The sequence below is a fragment of the Mustela lutreola genome, chromosome 12, assembly GCF_030435805.1.
Source record: "Mustela lutreola isolate mMusLut2 chromosome 12, mMusLut2.pri, whole genome shotgun sequence".
NCBI classification, from domain to species: domain Eukaryota; kingdom Metazoa; phylum Chordata; class Mammalia; order Carnivora; family Mustelidae; genus Mustela; species Mustela lutreola.
The window spans coordinates 98228180-98251055 of NC_081301.1; the positions used below are offsets into that span (position 1 = coordinate 98228180).

A 22876-nucleotide genomic window follows, 5' to 3' on the forward strand; every position below is an offset into this window, starting at 1 on the left:
AGAAGCGTCTTCTCTTGGGAGAGGACTGGATCAGGAGGGTGGGGCCCCCGTGAACGGACCAGGGCCCTTCTAGGGAGACCCCGGGCGCCCCGGCCCCCTCCTCCAGGTGAAGACACAGAGAGAAGTCTGTGATGTGAAAGTGGGCCCGGGCCCGGCGCGGCCGGCTCCCTGGTCTTGGGCTTCCCACGTGAGAAAGAGCGTGTGTTTTCAGAAGCTGCCGGTCTGTGGTGCTGGGTTCCAGCAGCAAGAACAGACTAGAACAGGAACCAACATCCACAGCTTTGGTCTTCCTAGAAACGTCTTTGTTAGGACTCACGACGTAGCATATGTGTGAGGACGTGCTGACAAGTGTCTTGCGTTTCCGGCCCTCCCATGTAAATGCCAACCAAGTGATCTCTGCTTCGGCCTCTAAAAATACCGTGTGGACGGACTTTGGGCTCACCGGAACAGCCCCTCTGAGCATCAGGAAACAGGCAGAGTCCCCCCACCCCCACCCCCGCCGGGAGACGCTCCCCGTGGGAAACTGCTCCCCGATGGCGGCCTCGCACTTCTGCAAACACACGGAGACGTGTGGGTCACTGAGGCGCACGGAGTAGCTTTCCATCCTTGGGCACCAAACGCTGCCCCCAGGGATACATTGAGAACCCAGGGAATCCCACTTAGGGAGAAGGGCCAATGCCTTCAGCCACCGTGATGCCCTGTCCCGGAGCGGCATTTTAAACCACACCCTAGTAAAGGGCGTCTATGGAGAAACCCACAGCCAACAAGGTACCACAGTCTGGGAGATGGGGCACCCTCCCCTAAGTCAGGGACAAGGTGGGTGTCCCCTCTCTCTGCTCCTGACTCTGCACTGGCTCGGGAAGGAGCAAGAGAAACAAGAGAAATAAATAAAATGCATTCAGATTGGCGAGGAAGAAATAAGATGGCTTTTCAGACAGCAGGATCACTGACGGTAAAAACCCAAGGACCTTCTAAAAAAAAGGTCCTCTTGGAACTAGTAAGACAGTTCAGCGGAATCACAGGACACAAGGTCAGTAACACAAAGTGAGCCGTTTCCAAGTATTCTAACAACGGCACACTGAGAAACGGAACTTGGTCACAATGGGAACATACGCTCCGTGAAAGGTCCTGTTCCGAGAACGAACAACCTACAGACAGAGAATACTTGCGAGTCGTGTATCCGACAAGGAACGTGGGTCAGGAACGTTGTGGAAAACTCTCACAACTTCACAGGAAGAAAACAACCCAATTAAAATATGAGCACAACGGGCGCCTGGGTGGCTCAGTGAGTTAAGCCTCTGCTTTTGGCTCGGGTCATGATGTCAGAGTCCTGGGATCGAGCCCCACATTGGGCTTCTCTGCTCGGCAGGGAGCCTGCTTCCTCCCCTCTCTGCCCGCTGCTCTGCCTACTTGTGATCTCTCTCTCTCTGTTAAATAAATAAATTAAATCTTAAAAAAATAAAATAAAATAAAATATGAGCACAAGACCCGAGCAGACATGTGGCCAAAGCGGACGTACAGACAGTAAGTGAGCACGTGGGAAGGAGGTCAATGCCACCAGTCACATGAGGTGCAAGTGACAGCCACAGTGAGACAGGCTACCCGCACGTCGGGACGAATGAAAGAGCAGTAACGAAGGATACCAAGTGTGGGTGAGGATGGCGAGCCACTGGGACAGTTGCTGGGTCTGTGTACTGAACAACTATGCCCTTGTAATGTGAGATGTTGCAACCACTCCAGGAGATATTCTGCGACTCTCTAATGAAATAAATAAGCCCTTGCCCTATGCCCTGGCGACCGCACTCCTGAGTGTTCGTGCCCAGGAGAAGGTGTCGTGTGCTCACGGGAGAGCTCATGCAGACGGTATGGAGACTGTTCAAGTCCAGGATGGGAAGCTACTTCACAGCAGATCGGCCAGCCACCACGCAGCCGCTCAGGTACAATCCTGAGTGCGCGGAGCCGGTGCAGAAGGCCGCCCACAGCACAGTGCTACTTGTTAGCCACTCTGGGAAGGCGAACTCAGGGACCGAGAAGATGAGCAGCTGTGGCTGGTCATGTAGAATACAAAGGGCGAGTCCGGGGCGGGCTGGGGGGATGGGCTGTTCTGGATCCCTGCCGTGGCGGTGCCGACACACATCTATGCAAGCTCTAGAATTCATAACAGACCGGTACACCAAAGGGCATTTTCACTGTTGACTTAGGATACAAAGACAAAGGAACAAAAGGGCTTTGGGCGAACCGCGGAGGCCTGCCCGCTGGGTTTCAGACCACAATAGAGTGAGCGTCTCAGCCGAGCAAGTCAGCGTCTTGTAGCTGCCCCAGCACGCGTACAAGTTACGCGTCTACATAACTGTCATCTACTGAGTGTCCAATAGCACCGTGTCCGGAACACGACACACATACCTTAACTACCAGTATGTCACCGCTAAAACCTGCTGACCACCTCGGAGCGCAGGTGTCAGCACCGACCACAGATCACGTAACAAACAGCACAATAATGAGGACGGCTGAGATACTGGGAGGGCGACCAGAATGGGACCCAGAGACCCGAGGTCAGCAGAAGCTATCGGAACAATGACACCGACTGGCTCGCCACCGACACACCGACACACGCACGCCACAAACCCTCTGTTTGTAAAAAGCGCAGTGAAGGGAAAGCACAATAAAATGAGGTGTGCCTGCATACAAACTAGGAGAGAAATGGTTTTTTTAGGAAGACAGAGCGCTGCGGAGGAGCGGAGGGAGAGAGAGTATCAAGTAGGCTCCCAGGGAGCGCGGAGCCTGTGCGGGGCTGGATGTGGGACCCTGAGGTCACGACCTGAGCTGAACTAAGAGTCAGATGTCAACGATTTAGCCCCCCAGGGACCCCTTGACTTCAGTGTTTTAAAAACACTGGGGGCACCTGGTGGCTCAGTCGGTTGGGTGTCTGCCTTCAGCTCAGGTCCTGATCCCAGGGTCTTGGGGCTGAGTCCGCATCAGGCTGCTGCTCAGTACGGAGCCTGCTTCTCCCTCTCCCAGGGTCTTGGGGCTGAGTCCGCATCAGGCTGCTGCTCAGTACGGAGCCTGCTTCTCCGTCTCCCACTGACCCTCCTCTTGCTTTCTCTCCCTGACAAATAAATAAAATCTTAAAAAAAAAAAAAAAAAAAGAAAAGAAAAGAAAAAAAAGCACTTATCTTTAACTAGACAGAGAGCACAAGTGCTTTATAAGTCCATCTGTTTGGGGTCCCGCGTGGAGTCACCCTCACAGGGAGTAGAGAGATGTGGGTGCAGGGGCTGGGAGTGCCTGGCGGTTAGCGTGGGGACAGAGCTTTCCCTCTGGGAAGCTGAGAAAGTCTCATGCACAGACTTGCTAAAGTCCCGTGCACAGACGGCAGTGCTGGTTGCGTGACAACGTGAATGACTTAGTATCACTGAGCTGTCCTCCTTGGGCTTGGAACGGTCAAGGTTAGGTCGTATGTATTTCACTGCAATGAAAACCCTTTATCCCCATCAGAAACGCAGGCTTACAAAACCCTGTTTGTGTAAACACAAAGCCAGCAAGCAAGCTGTAAAAGCGAGCAGGAAAGCTGGACTGCAGCTCGCCAGGAAGACACGTCCCGGTTGGGTCTGGCCCGCGTCGCTCAGACCTTGCCGGCGCATGCTGGGCACGCGGGCTCCCTTACGCACGGGGCACAATCTGCTCCCAGTGTCCTCGGGAACAGAACTGAGACCGAGAGTCACTCTGTCCAGCCCCCTGGATTTTCCGAGTCGTGCACGCTTTGCATCCCACACGAGGCCTCTGAAACCCGAGTAGAACCCACCTGCGGTCTGCAGAGCCAGCTCGCGTTTTAGCTGGACCTGCACTGAGCAGAGCCTGAGCCAGAACCTCACCTGCACAGACAGCTAGAGAAGCTGGGCGAGTCAGCTGGTGGCAGAGGGGGACCCTCCTCCTTCTCAAGGGGCCGAGGCCGTTCTGGATCCTCGGCAGCTGGGCGGAGCGGGCCAGGCTCCTGATTTAGAACATCTCCAGCCACTTTGCGGATGCACAGGCACCAGCTCCTGGGCACGGGTCCTCCCGCCGCCCCGCTGACTGCCAAGAAGCGTGGCTCCAACGATGTCCAAATGCAAATCACAGCTTGTAGACACCTGGCACCAGCAAACAGCGCAGATAAACACAGTATGACTCATTCAGACGGCTGTGCGCAGCAAGCCCTTCGCGGGAATTAACCTCCCCACAAACTCCGGGCGGCTGCTGGAGTCAAGAAATCACTGTCATTTTAATCCAAATAAGAGCATCACAAAGATTACACTGGGCAGATAAATATAAACCAGTTTGAACGTCTCCACGCTCCTAATCTCCAGCGGTATTCCCTTGCATACACAGATGAGAGAGCCAAGTCAACATTCTCTGTAAACTGCTTGGGTCTCTCCCCTTCCCGGCACTCAGGCCGCCCTCCGTTCAACCTCCCGGCCCTGACCGAGCCTGAGGACACGTGGACCAGCATCTGAGCTCTGTGTAAGCTTCATTGGCTCTTCCACGCTGGCAGGGACCAGCAAGGACAGGGCCGAAAGCGCGGAAAAGCCATCAGATGTGCTCCCCAAGTCTCCTCCGGACAGACCTGTGCCCTCAGAGATGAGAATCAGCCGAACCTTCTCACTGTGAAACATGGGGCTGACGTCCAGTGTCAGGGCTGTCTCAGGGGAGGCCCTAGAGGTCCTGGCTGTGGAGGACCCAAATGCCCCATCAGGCCACCCCGGAAAGTTCTGGAAGGTCCCTCTGAGAAGAGCAGTCAGTGCGTTAGACCCTGGGCATGGGCCTGGAGCTGCTGTGCCGCCCGTGCACCTGCCGTCACCGTGAGACCCTGTCCTTCCGCACCGGCACATTCTAACCACCCCCACTCCGAGCGGGCAGGGCCAGGCTCGGGGCACCCACAGAGCCCTCTGTAGGCCCTGCAGGAGCACCGGGGCCAGCCAGAAACACAGCTGCAGCCCAGGCCGCGGGCAAGGCCATGCTTCTCTAAAACAGACCAGAAGCTTCATGGGACGTCTCTGAGCAGCCTGGGGCTCACGTGTGCCCCCCGTCCCCACCAAGAGGGTTGTTTCCAGACCCGTGTGCACGGTGGGCCAGCCCGCCCTAGGACAGCACGCTGCTTGCCAGTGTGGCCGTTATCATCTATCAGGAACGGATCAGGACAGCCGAGAGGCGTGATAAGAGCGTGCCAGACACCCAGGAGGCCGGCCTCAGCCGCGTGGAAGGGCAAGGACGGGACAGCAGGACCCGGACCCCGACCAAGGCTTTTCCCAAAAAAGATACAAGGAGGCAGAGAACCACGACTTCTGGTGAGCACACGCCTCCTCCAAGCACAAGCTGGAAGTGAGGCCTGCCTGGAGGGGGCTGACGGACCCACCCCCGGAGTGCCGAGGCTGTCGCACAGGGCCAGTGGCGGTGGGAACAAAGCTCGGGTCCAGGGAGGTCCCAGCCAATGAGTGTGGGCTCCCCTGGTACGAGGTCCAAGCGCCATCAGAGCCCACGAAACGCCATGTTCCTGCAGGACAGCGCTGGCCCCGTGGTACTGGCGATGGGCTGTGAGTCCTGACACCGGGAGCCAACTCACGCAGTACCTGCGTCCTGCTTGGGGCTGAGGCACGTGGGGACATTGATGGGCCCAGTGGCTCAGTTTACATGTCAAGTTGGCTGAAACACAGTGGCCAGATATCTGGCCAAGCTATTCTAGAGGTTTCTGTGAAGGGGTTTTTTCACTGACATCAACATTTAAATCAGGAGGCTCTGAGTAAATCGCCCTCAGTAATGTGTATGGGCCTCATCTAATCAGGTGAAGGTCTCAGTAGAGAAAAGACAGACCTCTGGGGAATGGAGGTTCTGCCTCTAGGCATCTGGGGCCTCCGCCTGCTGGCCTGGCCTGCAGATTTCAGACTTGCCAGCCGCCCCGACCACGTGAGCTGACCGCTGAAAATACATCTCTCTCCGTGTGCACACATGTACACACACACCCCTGGTTGGTTCCTCTCCTGAAGAATGCTGACTACGACGTGCGAGGCAGCTTCTGAGTGGCCCCCTGACCTGGGCCACCCCTACGTCTGAGCAGAACCTCCCCGCGGGGAGACGGCAGATCCCTTGAGCGTGCAGTGCCCCACGAAGGCCTCCAGGGAAAGCCTCGTGGGTGGACGATTGGGGACTCCCCACGCAGCGCGCAGAGCGTGCGGTCAGGAAGACCCACTGTCGTGAAGGACGTCACAGTGAGTTCTCACACGTGCTGTACCTTTCCGGACAAGCGAGAGGCAGGGAGGGCACCCAGGGGTAGAGGCTGAATTTTATCATTTGCCTAAAAACACAACGAAGAGGGACGGCAACAAGTTCCACAGCCTCCACAGGCAGACCGCCTTAGTCCGTGAAGGCCTCTGGAATGCAGTCCTCGAGTCGGCCGCGCACTATTTTCCAGGAACACACATGTACACACGTGCCCACACGTCTACACACCCACGGCCAACAACAAACACTACCAGTTCCTTATCCTGGGCCCCACCCTTCCAGGGGCCAGGCTGACACAGCCGAAGCCCCCTGCGAGCGGCAGACAAAGGGGCTCTGGAGCCAGGGGGTTCCCCCACCCCAAGGGCCCCAGGAGGCAGGCGACGGCCCCCACTGGTCTCTAGCCTGACTGTGTCCACACCTCAAGCACTTACGTGCAAACCACCTCCAAGCAGGCTGTGCTTTCCCAGAAGACGCCCCCTGTGCAAACACGGATGTACCAAGAGAGGCAGTCAAGGACACAGCCGACGGAAACACTGGGATTCCCATCATCGGGTGAGGGACACGGGGTGCGTGGCCATCACGGAGCCACATGCGGAGTCATGGCCCAGTGCCGGGGAAACAAGCCCGGGCCCCACAGGGCATCGCCACATCTCCAGGGAACTGCCCAGGGCCCTGGCCGCGTGTACCTGTGTGCACACACGTGTGAGAGCCCGGAGCCCAGAAATGCCGTGGTCCGTGGCGCACCCCCTCCCCCGGGGCTCAAGGAGGAGGTGCTTCATTCTCCACATAAGACAAACACCGTTAAAATACAGGAAGATTTAGTCAGCATATCTGACTTCCTGTTCACACTAAAGATTCGCCCAACACCCTTGCAGAAGCGCAGCTTAAAAGAAAAGGCCCCACCGGCAGAGATAAAAACTCACATGAAAAGACAGGAGGCCCTTTCCTGTTTCCCCTCTGAGTCAATGAGAAATCATTTCCCCAAGCGGCGAGTTTCCACTGCGCTCACCTCTATAACTTCCCACGAGCGCGGAGGGCGGCCGCGGTTTCCGTGTTCCTGCTGATAAAGCCTCTGTGAGATACATCCTGCGGAGGGTGAGGGCCAGCAGGCCGCGGGCCTCCCTCCCGCCCCACGCACGGTGGCTCCCTGGCTTTCCCGGTGCCACAGCAGGTCCCACGGCCCATGGACACTGCCCTATTTGGAAAAAGGGTCCTTGCACATTTCATTAGGTTAACATCACAAAGTTAGGACAGGATCATCCTGGGTCATCTGCGTGGTCCCTTATTCTAGGGATGAGTGTCCTCACCAGAGACACGCAGAGGAGAGACCCAGACACAGAGGAGGCGACCGTCTGAGGCCGCAGCCAGAGACCGGGCACAAGGCAAGGGACATCGGGAGCCCCCGACCCTGGAAGAGGCAGGAAGGAGCCTCCCCTAGGTCCTCGGATGGAGCATGGTCCTGCCCAGGCCTTGATTTGGGGTTTCGGACCCTGGAAGCGGGAGACCGTCAGTTCCCGTTCTCGAAGCCGCCACATTCCCGGCGCTCGTGACGGCAACCGGGGATTGTGTGTGCGCACACGTGAGGTGTCGGCACGCTTCCTTCGCCGCTGCTTTACCAGAAGGCAGGAAGGCCTCCCTGCTGTGCAGACCATGAGACGTGTGGGCTGCTCCCAGGGTCATGTTCACGGCACCTGTTGGGGCCACACTGCACAGTCCCACTCAGCACCCATGTCCCGGGCCACCTGCTGCACGTGGAGGGTGGGCATGGCATCTCGGTGGATTCACAACCACGCGGCTCCCGTTACGAGTTCCACGCACTGGCCCCAGCCACGCCGTTAATGGCCCAGGATGAAACCAAGCCATCCACGTGGCAGGCACGGACACTGCAGTGCACGCCCACAACGGCGCGGCACAGGGCTAGAGGGGGGCGATGCCCCAGGACACGCAGGGGTGTGCGCTGCAGAAGCCAGGCCGCACAGAAGGAAACCGAGCAGCAGCCCGTCTGCGGAGACCGGCTGGGAGTGGGGTCTCAGGGGCGCGGGGCAGCGGTGCTCTGGGCCCCGCACGGCTGGGCTCTGTTGGTGAGCATGTTACCAGAAGTGTGCAAACATCTCCCCAAGGACGGAAGACAGGGAGAGAGAGAAGCAAGACGGGTGTGACGTGTCTGCTGCAGCTGCTCTCCTGTTGGTGGTGACCTTCCCTTGTATTTCAAGTCAGAAAAGGAAGTGGGGACAGGCTGCCCCCGAGCTGGGCAGGGGCTGTGCTTCACCCACTGCGAAGCAGCATGGGTGGCCGGAGGGCAGGGGCCTCAGCGGGTGGAAGCGACTAGCATGTGCTCTCTTGTCACCGCGCTCACAAGGCAAGTCACATCCACCGGTGGCTTCTGTGTCCTGCTGCCCCAGGACAGGATGGCCAGTCTGAGGTCACATGCAGGTCACTCCGTGGGCGAAGACGACCGAGACACCACAGGCTGCGGCCACATTTGCTTCCTGAGCAGACAGGCATCTGCACCTCCGAAGGGCAGAGACCAGAGGGTGCTGACCGGCGTGGCCCGGCCCCGACCTCCCAGGCAAGCACCCCGCGCCCCGCAGCAGCTTCGCGCCACATCCCAGCAGACACCCTGGCAGAGGTCACTGTCTGGGCCCCAGGAGCCAGGATTCGGCTCCTCACACGACCCGGCCGTGAGGGGAGGCCGGCATGGGCGGTAGACGGTGAACGGGGCTGTGTTTCCCGTCTGGTCCTGCTGGGGAACAGCTCTGGCCCCCACGGCTCGGCAGAAACCTGCTGCCTGCGGGGCCTCACCTGGGAGAACACCGGTGTGCGTGCCCATGGCCTCCTCTCTCACCTGGACGGCGCTCCTTCTGGTTTGCCCTTGGTCTGGAAACACGGCGACAATGAAGAGCTGACCACCTGCTACATGACAAGACGAGCCCACTGGATGTGACGCTCACCCTTCCTGCTCACGGCAGGCCCGCGCCCCAGGCTCAGGGAGTCCCAGGTGGTCACCGCAGATGACACGGGCCTGCCTTTCCTTGAAGGCCGCTCTCCAGGACCTCAGCCCTCAGAATCTATTTTAAAAATCACATTCCCAGGGTGGTCTTGTCCACCGAGCCAGGGGAAGAGTGGGCCCCACGTGGAACACCCACGGGAGCCGGCAGTCTTTGCAGGATCCCACAGCTGAAACCCAAGTCACTCCCTCGGGTTTCAAAGACACGCCAGCCATCCTGCTCCGCCTGTTTAGCTCAGGGACTCTGCCGTGACCCAGTTTCCCAGCCCTGTGGCCCCCGAGCACGCAGTCCCACCGTGGCTGGCGGGCCCTTGTGCTCTAGGCCCCCCTTCGTCCTGGCCACAGACAGACAGAAACCAAGGAGGAGGGCACCCCCGGCATGAGAACATGAAATGCATAGCTCGCATCCCGCCGCGGTGTGCAAACATCCCTGCAGTGACACACAGAGCCGGACGTCATGGCAGGGGCGGGGGATTCAAACTGGGGGGTGCACAGAAACAGCTTTTAAATTAGATGCGACTGAACCCATACCACAAGTATTGTGTGTAGGTAGGTAGGGGTGAGTGCTCTCCTAAGGAAATCTGCGGCTTTAGGGGTGTGTGTGCGTGTGTGTGCACATGTGTATGTGCACACATGTTCCCGGGTACCGCGTGCACACATGTGTGTGTGTGCTGTGTGTTTACGTATGTGTGCACCAGTGTTGCGTGCACGCATGTGCGTGTGTGCTGTGTGCGCACATGTGTGTGCATGGGTACAGTGTGCGCACATGTGTATGCTATGTGTGCATGTGTGCATGGGTACTGTCCGCACATGCGTGTGTGCATGGGTACGGTGTGCACATGTATGTGTGTACACTGTGTGCACAGGTATGTGTGCACGTATGTGTGCATGGGTATGGTGTGCACATGTGTGTGTACACTATGTGTGCACATGTGCATGGGTACTGTCTGCACACACGTGTGTGCATGGGTACGGTGTGAACATGTATGCGTGTACGCTATGTGTGCACGGGTACTGTCTGCGCATGCGTGTGTGCATGGGTACGGTGTGCACATGTGTGTATACACTATGTGTGCATTGTGCAGTCTGTGCACATGTGTGTGCATGGGTACACACACATACACACGTGTGCTGGTCACAGTATAAAATGCACATCTTATCCATAAGTCACTCTCAGGGTCTGAAAGTGGCCAGGCTTCCTAACTGCTATGAAATTTTAACATTCTATAAAAAAATGTTTTGGAAATACTATAAACGTACTGAGACCTCTCTAAAGCTTGCTTTTGCACAGGCCACGGAACTGCATGTGCATCCCGGATCCGTGTTTGCCAACAAGGGATCTGTCACTGTCCTCTCAGTCCGTGGTTCCCCGGTCCCTGCCTCCCCCCGCTGCTGCCGGCTGACCCCACCACCCCCCGGGCGGGGCCGGCCCTGCTACAGAGACAGGCCAAGGTGGGGAGGAGAGCCTGCACCCACCACCAGGCCTGTGGGCCCCCCTCTCGTGAGCGCATCTGGCCTCCACACACTCCTGCCCTGGCCCTCACCTGTACTGGGGGGACCGAGGCAGCAGCCCTACTTCCCATAGCATGTTTTCCACTTAAAAGCACAGCAGACAATAAAACACCCACCTGCTTGTTAAGCAAGGCAGGTATGAGAGGCCGCAGAGAAGTCGGCCAGGCTCTCAGGATGTCCGTGTGTGTGTGTGTGTGTGTGTGTGTACACGTGCGCGTGCTCAGGAAAGTTCAGACATAGGAGACAAGCACCATGGACCCCCCGGGAGCCACGGAGATGCCCGTCAAACACCCGCGACTCCGGGACTGTGGCGAGGGAATGAGGAGAGCCAAAGACCCTTGTTGGCAGACATGGAGGTGGGACGCACGGGGAATCAAAGCCATGCTTGAGAAGGACTCAGCTGCACAGTTTTTTCAAGAGCACCGTGTACTCCTTTCCAGGTAAACACAGATCCCTGCGGAGCCCACGGCCTCAGCATGGGCGGCCGGACCGCCTGCCGCACTGTGCTGACTCCCCTTCCCACGGTCACGCTCCGCGCTGGGCCTCCGGGAGCCCGGCTGCCCCACCCCGTGACTCCCCATCTCCGGCCCTCCCTCAGACCTGTATCCAGACTTTCTACCTACAAACACCTCCCTAGACCCATGATTCCTGCGGATACACTTCTAGACGGCGAGCTACATTGGCCAAGGACACGAACATCCTTAAAATCTTTAAAATGCCCTGACAGGTGCACTCGAGGTGCTGCCCAGGGAAAGTCTCCCTGCGGCCTCAGGTCAGAGCTCCTGGGCTCCCAGGCTCCGGCAGAGTGACCCCATGAGAGAATTTCTAATTCCCTCCATCCCCCACATCCTCACAGGTTGTCAGGACTCCATGCAACAGAGACAGATGCATCTGGTGAAAACAGCCGTGTCATTCCTTCCCATAATGGCCTCCCCGTGCCCACCCCTGCCTTCTCAACACATCAGTAAGGGTGCTGGAGTCACCCCTCTAGCTGGCTCTGACAGCAGTCACCACTGGTCCCACGCCTGCCCAGTCCAACTCGAGGATTCCACTTACGTGATGCTCTGGAAAAGTCTACGGGGACGGAAAACGGATCTATAGTTGCTGGGGGTGGGGAAAAGGCTCGGACGCCAGAGAGCACAAGGAAGTCTGCAGAGTTAAGGAAATTTTCCACATCGTGATTTGGAGGTGGTTTCGGGACTGTGCATCCGAACTCACATGGCAGGACCTCACGCGGGGTGACTTCTGCTGTAGACAGAGTGTGGCAGTAAACTGGACTTCACAAACCACCGCCCAGCCAAGCAGGCCTTGTCCCTGCTCTGCTGCACCCAGGGTCAGGCACATCCTGGGACCTCCATAGCCGTGGGCCCCACTGAGGCTGGCCAGGTTGGGGAGCCCCACATCCCCATGGAGGTCTCCGCCTGCCGGCCGGCCTTCCCTGGACAGCACCTGCATGCGGACTGCGGGCCTCCTGTCCTGCTCTCTCTCCGATCTGCCTCCTCCTGCCCTGGGGCACCTGCTGGGACACCAGGAAGTGTGGCCAATCTCTCCCTTTACCTCGAAGGTTCCCAGGGCTGGCTGCAGGTTAGAATGACCGGAGCAGCTTGTCAAGACCACTGGTCTGTGGCCTCCCTCCCGTGCAGAGCCCAGAGTTGACTGGGTGGCTGGGGGGCCAGGCACTGTGAGACTCCAGGCTCAGAAGGAAAGAGGGAACATCACGCAGATTCCACAGACGTTAAAAGTATATTAAAAGAATATTATGGGGCAACGTTTGACACCTCAGAGAAAATGGACAGATTCCTTGAAACACACAGAACACCAGGATCGACCTACAGAGAAGTTCAGCAGCCCGACGTCAAGACATTGAATTCATACTTGAAAGCCTCCCCATAAAGAACACCCCAGATGGCTTCACTAGTAAATTTGATCACACGCGTAAGGAAGAAACAACACTGCTCCCACACAGGCTCTCTTTAAAAAAATAAATAAATAAAGGGGCGCCTGGATGGCTCAGTCAGTTAAGCCTCTGACTCTTGGTTTCAGCTCAGGTCATGATCTCAAGGTTGTGGGATCGAGCCCCGTGGCAGCCTCCGCACTCAGCGCAGAGCCTGTTTGAGATTCTCCCTCTTCCTCTGTCCCTCTCCCTGCTCACATGCTCGCATGCATGCTCTCTCTAAATTAAGTAAACAAATCTTTAAAAAAAATAATAAATAACTGAAGAAGGATTACTTCCCAAATCACTGTGTGGGGCCAATGTTACCCTGATACTGAAAGCAGACCGATATTACAAGACCACAATAATCTTCATGAATGTAGTTATAATTCTCCTTGGCAAAACTGCAGTAAATTAAATCCAGCAATATGTAGGACAAATAATACTTCAGAGCCTTCTGGAGTTTGTGCCAGGAATGTGAGGGTCTTTAACATGCAAAAGAAAATCAACATAATTTTTTTTATGAAAAAAAAATCATACAATCTTCTCCATAGATACAAAAAAAGCATATGACAAAGTTCAACATCCATTTAAGATAAAAACTTTCAGCAAATGTGACACCTCCCTCGCCCTCATCAAAGGGATCCAGACAGGATCTTCACCTAACACCCTATTTCATGAAGAAGCATTAAGTTCTTTCTTTCTATGATGGGAACAGGCAAGAATGTCCACTGTGACCATTTCCGTGAAACACTGTCCTAAAGGTTCTAGACGGGAGAAAAAAAAAAGAGAAGAAACAGACAGCATTCCGATTGGAAAGAAGTCAATGGTCCGTACTCATAACTCTCAGAGTCATCTACGTATAAACTCTTAAGAGACTATAGAAAAAGCTACTCAAACAAATAAATAAACTTAAAAAGTTCACAGGATGAACAAGCAATAAAAAAATCAATTATAAACACTTGCAATAAACTGCAAAATAAAACTTTAAGAAATCCATTCATAACAGCGTTCAAAACCATGAACTACTTATGAATACATCCAACAGACACGCACAAAACCTTTACCGGGGCCTCGGCAAGTCACCGCTAGGAGACACGGGGAAGACGGACAAGGATGGGGGGCGGCCCACGCTTGCTGGCTCGGAGACTCCGTGTGGTGAAGTCGTCAAGTCTTCCCAGAGTGATTTAAGGAGTTGATGTGATCCCAGTCACAACCCGAGCAAGTGTTTTCACAGAAGTTGACAAGTAGATTTTAAATTCCTATGGAAATGCAAAGGGTCTACACTAGACAAAACCATCTTGGAAACAGAGCTCAACTGGGAGCCTCTCACCTCCTAACTTCAAGACTTTTCATAAGGCAACAGCCACGGAGACGTGACGGTTGGGGGGCGGACGAGGAATAATCCGGACCCGAATCAAGCCCAGAAACAGCCACACCGATGAGCTCGGGTACTTTCCAAATACCGTGCCAAGAGAGGCCAACGGGAAGGATCGTGTCTTTAAACAAAATGGTACTGGGACCGGTCACGCAATATGGAAAAGAAGGAACCTCAATCCTGGGCACTTTCCAGTTAAAAGCAAACTCAAAATGGACAAGAGATCTCAGCATAAGGGATACACCCATAATGTTTTCAGGAGAAAATCTCCACGACAATAGGCCTCAGGCAAGGATTCTGTGAATAAGACCCAAAAAGCACAAACTGCTAAAAACAGTTGATAAAACGGGATTTAATCAGAACCGAAAACATCTGCCCTTTGAAGGATGTCATTAATAAAGTAAAACGGCGAGCCACAGACAGGGAAAATATTTGCGATACACAAATCGGACAAGGGACCTGAATCCACAACACGGGACTAGCTTCAGAACCCAAACGGCAGAAGACAGCCCCACTCAGACTTGGGCAGAGGACGTGAACAGGTCCTTCACAGAATACTTTCACATAAACCCAGGAGAAGCTGCCCAGCTCGAGGACACAGCACATAAAACGCATCAGAAAGCTAAAGATAAGGACGGTGACAGCAGGTGTCAGGAGGGCTGGGAAACCGTCTTTCACACGTCAGCACGGGGACGGGAAGTGATCCAAGCCCTGTGGAAACAGGCTGCCAGTTTCTTAAAAGGTCAAATAATAGACGCTTGCAGCATACCCTACAGGCGCTCTCGTTGGCAGCCACCCAGGAGGAGGAGAGCCCATGTCCACACCAAGACGCGCACACGGACACGCACGCTTTATACTGCGTTTTGTCATAAAGCACACGCAAGGCAACATTTACCACGCTCAAGTGTACCATGCGGACACGCAAAGGACACGCCCAGCACTGTGCAACCATGACCAGGACGCAGCTCCAGAGCCCTTTCTTCAGCCCAGAAGGAAACCCCGCACACATGAACCCCCCTTCCGTGCCCCCAGCTCCCCATCTCACGGACATGCTGATTCCGGACACTTCCTGTAAATGGAATCACACCACACATCCCTGTCTACGCCTCTGTTCACTCAGCACAATGTTTCCCAGGGGCCTGGCTTCATCCCCGTGTGGCGGGACACGTCCACCAGGCCACACATCCACTGAACCCGCGTGGCTCCCAACCCGTGGCTGTCCCCGGCAGCCCATCCGAACAGCCCCACGCAGCATCCAGCTCGAATGCCTGTCTTCTGCTCTTCTGGGCAGATGCCCTAGGGTGGAACTGCTGGGTCCCCAGGCCACCTACACTGAGCTCCTCGAGGACTCACCGTCCTGCGCGACGTCCCCTTCCCGCCAGCGGGGCACCGGGCTCTCACTCCTCCCGTGCTCCCCAACCGTCTTTCTGGGCAAGAGTCCGTCTGGTGCATGGGAAGCAGCGTCTCATTGTGGTTTTGCTCCCTGCTTGCCTGGTGACGGATGACGGTGACCGTCCTACCCTGGGCCTCTCCGTCCCTTCTGCGTCTTCTTGGAGGTGAGGCCAAGTATCCTCCCGGGTTGAGCTGTAGCCCAGGGCACTTTTGTTCCCAACATCCCCCAGCAGGTGCACGAATCATGAAATCCCGGGACACCCAACCCTTCAACAGAACTCAGCCCTAACAGACGCGGAGATCCCACACACACAGCCACGTGTGACTCAAAACCACCGCGCTGTGTGGGGGCAGCTGGGCCCATGGGCCGGGGACAGGCCTCGTTCTGAAACTCTTGAGGAAACATGTCTCGGTCGACCGCAACGTAATCTCAACAGAGCGCCGATGGCCTGCGTGGGGGGTTGGGTGCAAAAGGCAGGAGGGAATGTGGGGTGCGCTCACAGGCCCAAGGGTCTGGGTCGCCCCAGGCAACCCTGCCGTGAGAGCGCCAAGCCCCCCGGCATGTGGCCGGGCCGTGAATGGCTGCGTGGGTGCGGCACATCCAACCCCAGGGCTGAGGGCAGACGCCAGGCCTGGCCTGTGTCACCGTGACGGTGACAGCCGCGTGCCTGTGCCCCTTTCTCAAAACACCCCGCGTGCCCTGAAAATGAGACTCTTGCTCTGTGACAATCACAGCTCATGAGAGCTGGTGAAGGACGCGCCTTCCCAGACCTGCTCTCAGTTGGCGGTCGGGTGCCCTGGGACGAAGTCGCTGTCCTAGAGGAGACGCCGGTTCTCAGTGGTGGCTCACACCTGGGGGGCACATTCATGGGCCCCCTGCGACCACGCAGACCCCAGTACGGGCCCCACTTCCAGACTCGGTTTCCGGCCAGACCCGCCCCGCAGTGGACCTGGCCTTCTCCCTTCTCCAGCCCGCGCACCGGCCGACGCTGTCCCGCCGCCTCCCGCACTTGGCCCTGTGCCCAGCCCTGAGCTCCTGGCCCTGCTCAGACAGGGTGTCACCCGCCTCCACAGCGCGCGGACACGGGTGGGGGGTCGGGAGGGGATGGGGGGCGTGGGGGCGCCGAACAGGGGCCGCAACCCCCCCTCCCGCCTCCCGGACTCCTGGCCGGCCACTCCCCCAGGCGCCCTCGGGTCCCGTCGCCTCCAGGGTGCGGGTCCGCTCTCAGCCGTCACCGCACGGACCCCTCGCTGGCCGGTCCGGGTCCCCCCTCGCCGGCCGCCGCTCGGGGTCCCTCCGCGTGTCCTGTCCGCCCCTACCTCTGGGGTCCCGGGCTGACTCGCAGCTTTACAAGCTTCATCCCTGGGGGCGCCCGCCTGGCTCCGCGGCTTGAGGGTCCGACCCGCGCGCTCCGCTCAGGCCGGGGTCTGCGGGTCGCCGGGCCCCGCGGCGGGCTCCCCGCTCGGTGCGACGCGGTGACGCTCGCCCCGCCCACGCCCCGCCCACGCCCCGCCCCGCCCCGCCCGCGCATGCGTGCTCGCGCGCTGGCGCCGGAACGTCCGAGAACAGCGGGCCACGAGGGACCGACCCGAGCTCCACGCCTGCCCCCGCGGCGACGCCCCGCCTCGGCGCCGACCAGCTCCTAGCGGCTGCCCGGGTCACAGGCGCGACCCGGACCGTGACCGCCCCCGCGGCGGCCCCACCTCTGGCCGACGCCAGGGCAGCCCTCGGGTCGCGGAGCCCGGAGTCCGGGGGGCCCGGCCTCCTCGGCTGCCGCCCCGCCGGGAGCGCCACGGTCCCCGCACGCGGGCAAGCGGCCCGCACGCCCCGCGACGCCCGCGCCCGCACCTGCGCCGCCGCGGCCCGCCGAATCGGACCCCAAGCGGCCGCGCCGGCCCCGCGGCCCCAGAGCTGCCCCTCCCGCCGCTGCCCGAGCGAGCGCGGCCGCCCCGCAAGCACGCAGGGCTGCGACCGACCCGGCGGCTGGACCCCGCAAATTCTCCTCGGCCGAGGAGGGCGTCCGGAACGTCCTGCACGAGGAAAATGGGGTGCAGGGCCCCGGGCCGGGCGCGCTCCGCTTCGCAGGCGCACGGTCACCTTCAGCGAGTGCGGCTGCAGGTCAGGTCAGCTCAGGGGCGAACCCGCCGCTCGCGGAAAGGGACGCGGAGGAACCGCCGCAGACGGGCGGAACGGCCCCAGGTGGCCGGCCCCGGCGTGGGAACGGCCCCACGGGCTCGGAGCGCTCGCGGCTGGGCCGTACCGGGTCGTGCGTCCCCCGAGCCAGGACCGGCGTGCGTGGGGCTCAGGTCCCCTTGCCCCAGGCCCCAGCAGAGCCCAGCAGAGCCCAGACCGCTGCCGGCCGGCAGCCCCCACGACTCGGGCGCTCCAGGCTCGGGCTCTGCGGCTGGTCCCCGGCTGCCGGGGGGAGGCACGCACGTCCGCCGCCTCGCAGCCCGCAAAGCCCTCGCTCAGAGGCCGGTGACCTCTGACTCACGGGAGCCTCATGAAGCCCCGCCATCCCCTCACACGGTGCGCGAACACGGATCTCTACACAGCAAGTCCCGCTTATAATAAATTTACATTTAGAGGGGCGCCTGGGGGGCTCCGTGGGTTAGGCCGCTGCCTTCGGCTCAGGTCGTGATCCCAGGGTCCTGGGATCGAGCCCCGCATCGGGCTCTCTGCTCAGTGGGGAGCCTGCTTCCTCCTCTCTCCGCCTGCCTCTCTGCCTACTTGTGATCTCTGTCAGATAAATAAATAAATAAAATCTTAAAAAAAAATTTAGATTTAGAAACCTGGAACGTCTAGGAGAGGATATTATATTACCTAATGGAGACACCCTTCTTAAAGATTAATTTTTAGGCTGAAAAAACAGTTCCATTACAAAAGCCACAAACTGAGCAGAAGCGCACAGAGGTCCCCTTCCTCTTTCATCCTTTCCCTGTGCTTCCCCAAATGCACGAGGCGTACTTCCGCCTCCAACACACACGCACACACTCATGCACTCACAGCACATATACACACTTGCAAACATATGCAGCACGCACACCCAGATACACAGCACTCACACACACATACACCTACACGCACACACATGTGCACACACAGACAGGGCACAGCATGCACACTCACACACTCACACACGCACACACACAGCATGCACACATAGCACTAGTGCACACCCACGCACACATACACACACTCATGCACACACACGCAGACATATGCAGCACACACCCAGATACACAGCACTCACACACACATACATACATGCACACATGTGTGCACACACACAGCACTTGTGCACACCCACGCACACATGCACGCACACACATACCAGCACATGCATGCACACACGCATGTACACACACACACACACACACATAACACACCCCTGCCCTGGAGTCCCGAGCAGCTCCCGCTGGCCACAGCAAGCACTCCACAATGATCTGTTCAACAGACACTGTGTGCCCGGCCAGGTTGCTTTGGACATGTGCACACATGAAAACCGGCTCCTTCTACAGGTTCTCTACAAAGAAGTGCAGTTTCACTTCATGCGTCGGCACTTCTATTGAAGGAAGCCTCTCTCCACACTGTGCCTTGAACTGAGGGACTTCTGGCGTGTTTCTAGGAGGGGACGTGCAGTTCTTAGTTTCCAATTAAGTTTATTATGGAGAATTTTGAAAATAAAGGGAAGTGGACAGAACCAAATAAGGACGGTTGACAAGGTACCTTCCCTCAGACCCTCCCAGCACCACCCCCACAGGCTTCCCCTCCTCGCCCCCACCCCCCCCCCCGAGCTGCTCAGAAACACACCCCAAATGCCTTCTCACTTCCTCTCCACACACTCCCGTGTCCACAGCTCAAGAGTCATGTCATCAACTGTCTCATAAATACCATAATTTTTTAAATGAACGATTCTTGAGTCAAATCAGGTGCTGGTCTGACTGCATCTTGTCCAGCGCCTGCAATCCAGGGTTGCTGCTAAGAAGTGACCCAGGCAGAGTGTGCAGTCTGCGCGCTCCTGGACGGCATCTGAGACTCTGAGACCGCAGGAGGGACCCCCTCCCGTGGCAGGTGCACCCGGACCTCGGAAGAGCTGGGCCGCTGCAAAGCCCCGGAGAGGCTGCAGGCGCAGAGAGCCGGCCCTGGCATGGCGCTCCGGGAGGGTCAGGCAAACTGAGGTGAGCTGTTCGAGGAGCTGGGATGGGCCATCTGCGCAGCCCCCAGATCACCTTCATTGTGCCAACAAACGCCACCCCTGCTCCAGGCGAGGCCCGCCACGCGCCCTCCCGAATCAGCAGTTATTTCCTCCTCGTCAGTCCTGCTTTCCCCGTGTCACTCCCACCAACAGCGGGCGGCCTGGAAATTGCTGCGAGCTGAGCCCCGGTTCCAGCGCCAAGGAGCCTGCCTGACCGGCCCTGCACTCGGTCGACGCCCCAAGACGTCCCAAGACGTCCCCAGATGGCCACAGCCTGGTGGTGCGGAGGAGCTGTGGCGGCCAGAGGGGAGGGCCCGGAGGCCTGGGCCTGTCTACACTGGGTGTGGGAGAGGCAGAGGACCTGATCTTTGCAGTGCGTTATTGATTTTGTTACGCGCGGGCACCGGAGCTGGCCATTAGCGTGCGCTCCCAAGACTGGCCAAGGCATCCCTGCCTGGTGTGGGTTAGGCTCTCAAGAGGAAATGAGCCTCCGATAACCCACACGGAGGGGATCTCAAGTGAATGATGTCATTAAGGTTCGTCTCCCTGCTTCCCCCAACCCCCACCCCACCACAGAGCCACTGGACAGCTGTGCACCCCACACCCCAGCTCGGGTGTGGGCACTGCCTGCCGGGGCCTGAGCCAGGCCAGCAGCCCACCCCAGTCCCCAGCAGACGGGGGCTCGGCAAAGACGCCTTTCCCAACAGACGTGTGCTGGTCTGGGCAGAGGGTGGGCAGAGGAACTCCACAGTACTATTTCGGAGGCAGACAAACAGATGGCAGAGCCCGTCATGGGGAGTCAGCCACTCCCCCCACCCCAGCTCACGGTCCTGCAAGGAGGAACTGAGCAGAGCTTCCCCTCAGTGTCACTGATTAGCTTTCCTTCGTTTCATTCACCTACTAGGGGTACTGCTGACCCTTCCAGCCTGAAGTGAGGGTCTGGCTCTGCGAGAGCCAGTCCTTGGCCACAGACACAGCCAGCGAGGCCCTCCCCACGCCCTCGTTCCCGAGGCTGACCCCTGGTAGCACACGGTGCTGGGGGTACTCAGAGCAGGCTGGCTTTATGCTCCTCTGTTTTTGCAGACAATCTGCACAGACACCAACCGTTCCAGGGACAATTGGGGCATTATCTCCACCAGAATCCTGGCCCCTGCGCCGGCTGAGGCCGCCTGTTTCTGGGACACAGTAAACACTCGCAAATAACGGTGCCCAGGACGCCAGCAGCTGGCCCCGGGCCGGGGGCAGATATGAGGTGACGGCCCACGATGTCACCTCACCCGCGGCAAAGGAAACTTCCGCTCCGTGGCGCCTGGTGGACCTGAATAGCCTCAGAACAGGAGGGCCGGCTGCTTGGCCACAAGCCCCAGGTCCGGCCTGGCCTGCAGCGGGCTGGCCACCCCTGGCCCTGGCTATGCTCAAGGTAAGGGCAGCCTTTTAAAAACAAAAACAGAGCAACTTCAGGAGACACAGGACTGGCCAGCAGGGCCCAGCCCTGGACAACAGGCCTTATTTTCCGTAAACTGCCCACCTACACACTCACGTGCATCCCCCCAACCCCAGTATCAAATCCAATAAACCAAGAGAAGGACCGCCACCAACTCTCCTGTTCCTGTGTGCACTGGCAAAACCCCCGTGGCTTCAGCTCCCCGCCGCTCACCAAGCGGTCGCAACAGGTGCAGCCCCAGCTAAGGCGGCTCCGTCTCCTTGGCTGCTCCGGAATCACGCAGCCAAAACCCTGAAGGAAGCCGAGGCCTGCAGCACTCCCCGCCAGGGCCCTGACCTGCCCCACCTGTCTGAGTGCGCGCCTCCGCTCGGGCGCACGGCGGCGGCGGCGGCCTCCGGACCGAAATAGAAGCCCGCGGAGCCCTGCCAGGCCCGAGTGGCCGGAGCCGGCGGGGGCCCAGCGGCCAGGGGCGCGGCGGGCCTGGTCCGAGCGCCGCCCCCCGCTCGCAGCCGGCATCGGCTGCGCGCCCAGCGCCCCCAGGGCCACCTGCGCGCCGGGCCTGAGCGGTGCTCGGGAGGGGAGGGGTCCCGGAGGTCCTGGGAGAGGCCCGGGGGCTCCCAGGAGGATACTCCGGGAGGATCCAAGGCGGGGACTCCTAGAGGGTCCGGGGGTCGGGGAGGAGTCGGTGGGGGGTGTCCGGGGCGGAGACTCCGGGAGGGTCTGGCGGGGTGGAGGCTCCGGGGGCCTATCGGGGGCCCGGGGCGTCCGGGAGGGTCCGGCGGCCCCAGCGCACCTGCCAGGCCCGCGCGCTCCCGCCGTCCGCCGGCCCTTACCTGGCGTGGCGCGTCCTGGCCGCGCGTCCCGGCACTGCCCGGCCCCGCGAGCGCGGGCGCAGGAATGGCGGCGGCGGGCGGGACGGCGGCGGCGGGCGGCTCGGGCCGGGCTCGGAGGGCGGCGGGGCCCGGCGGCGCGGGGATGCTGCGGCGCGCGAGGGCGCGGAGGCCGGCGCGGGAGGGAGGGCGCGGGGCGGCGCGCAGGCCCCTCCTCCGCTCCCGCCTCCCGTTCCCGCCGCCGCCTCCTCCCCGCCCGATCCGGCCCGACTGCTCCTCCCCCACGTCTCCTCCTCCCCTTCGCCCTCCCCTTTCTTCACCTTCCTCGCCACTCCTCTCCCTCCGCCCGCCTCCCGGCTGGCCCTCCCGCCGCCTCTCCCCGCAGGCCTCAGGGGCTGCCCCCTGCCCTGGCAGGGCCTTGCGGGATCCGGCACCGGTTCCGATGAAGGACCTCCTTACCGCCCTTCCTCGCCACCTGCTAAGGGACCAGCTTGTCCTTTCTGGGAGCCTGGCCGACTGCAACCTTTGGGGGGCCCCCAGATCTCCAAGGTCTCCTGCACCCCCAGGCTGCTTTGCCGGCTCTGCTGGGAACCTGCCCAGCACAAATGTGTGGACAGACCGTGCGGGCTCTCAGGATGGCTGCTCCTTTCCTTCTTAGTAAATCTGACTTCAGGCCAGAACATTCCAAACAGACCTCCTGCCTCTTCCCAGAGTGCGGTGGGCAGGTACCTAGCCCAGTCTAGGTTTGTCGAAGCCCTTCTGGGCCTCCACGCCAAGTGTTTGACAAGTGTCCCCTGTCTTCTACACCAAATAGCAAAACGTTCCCCAGTGCGGTCCCTGGTGACACGTTTGTACTAAGGCAGAGTGTGAGGGGCCCTGGGTCTCCTCCCAAGACCGCTCCCTTCCTGCCCTGGACGAAGAGAGGCGACCT

At 59.2% G+C, this 22876-nt stretch overlaps 1 protein-coding gene across 4 annotated transcripts in view; it reads right to left on the reverse strand.

Annotated features, from left to right (window-relative positions):
- SEMA4D (semaphorin 4D) overlaps window positions 1-22168 on the reverse strand; it is an 82710-nt gene extending 60542 nt beyond the window's left edge. The window contains exon 1 of one of the 4 annotated variants that reach the window (XM_059142561.1): window positions 21949-22168. The gene's annotated coding sequence lies outside the window, so the exon portion shown is untranslated. The remainder of the gene's footprint in view (window positions 1-21948) is intronic. The other 3 variants (XM_059142563.1, XM_059142562.1, XM_059142559.1) reach the window with 3 other exon arrangements.
- Window positions 22169-22876: the final 708 nt, after the last annotated feature.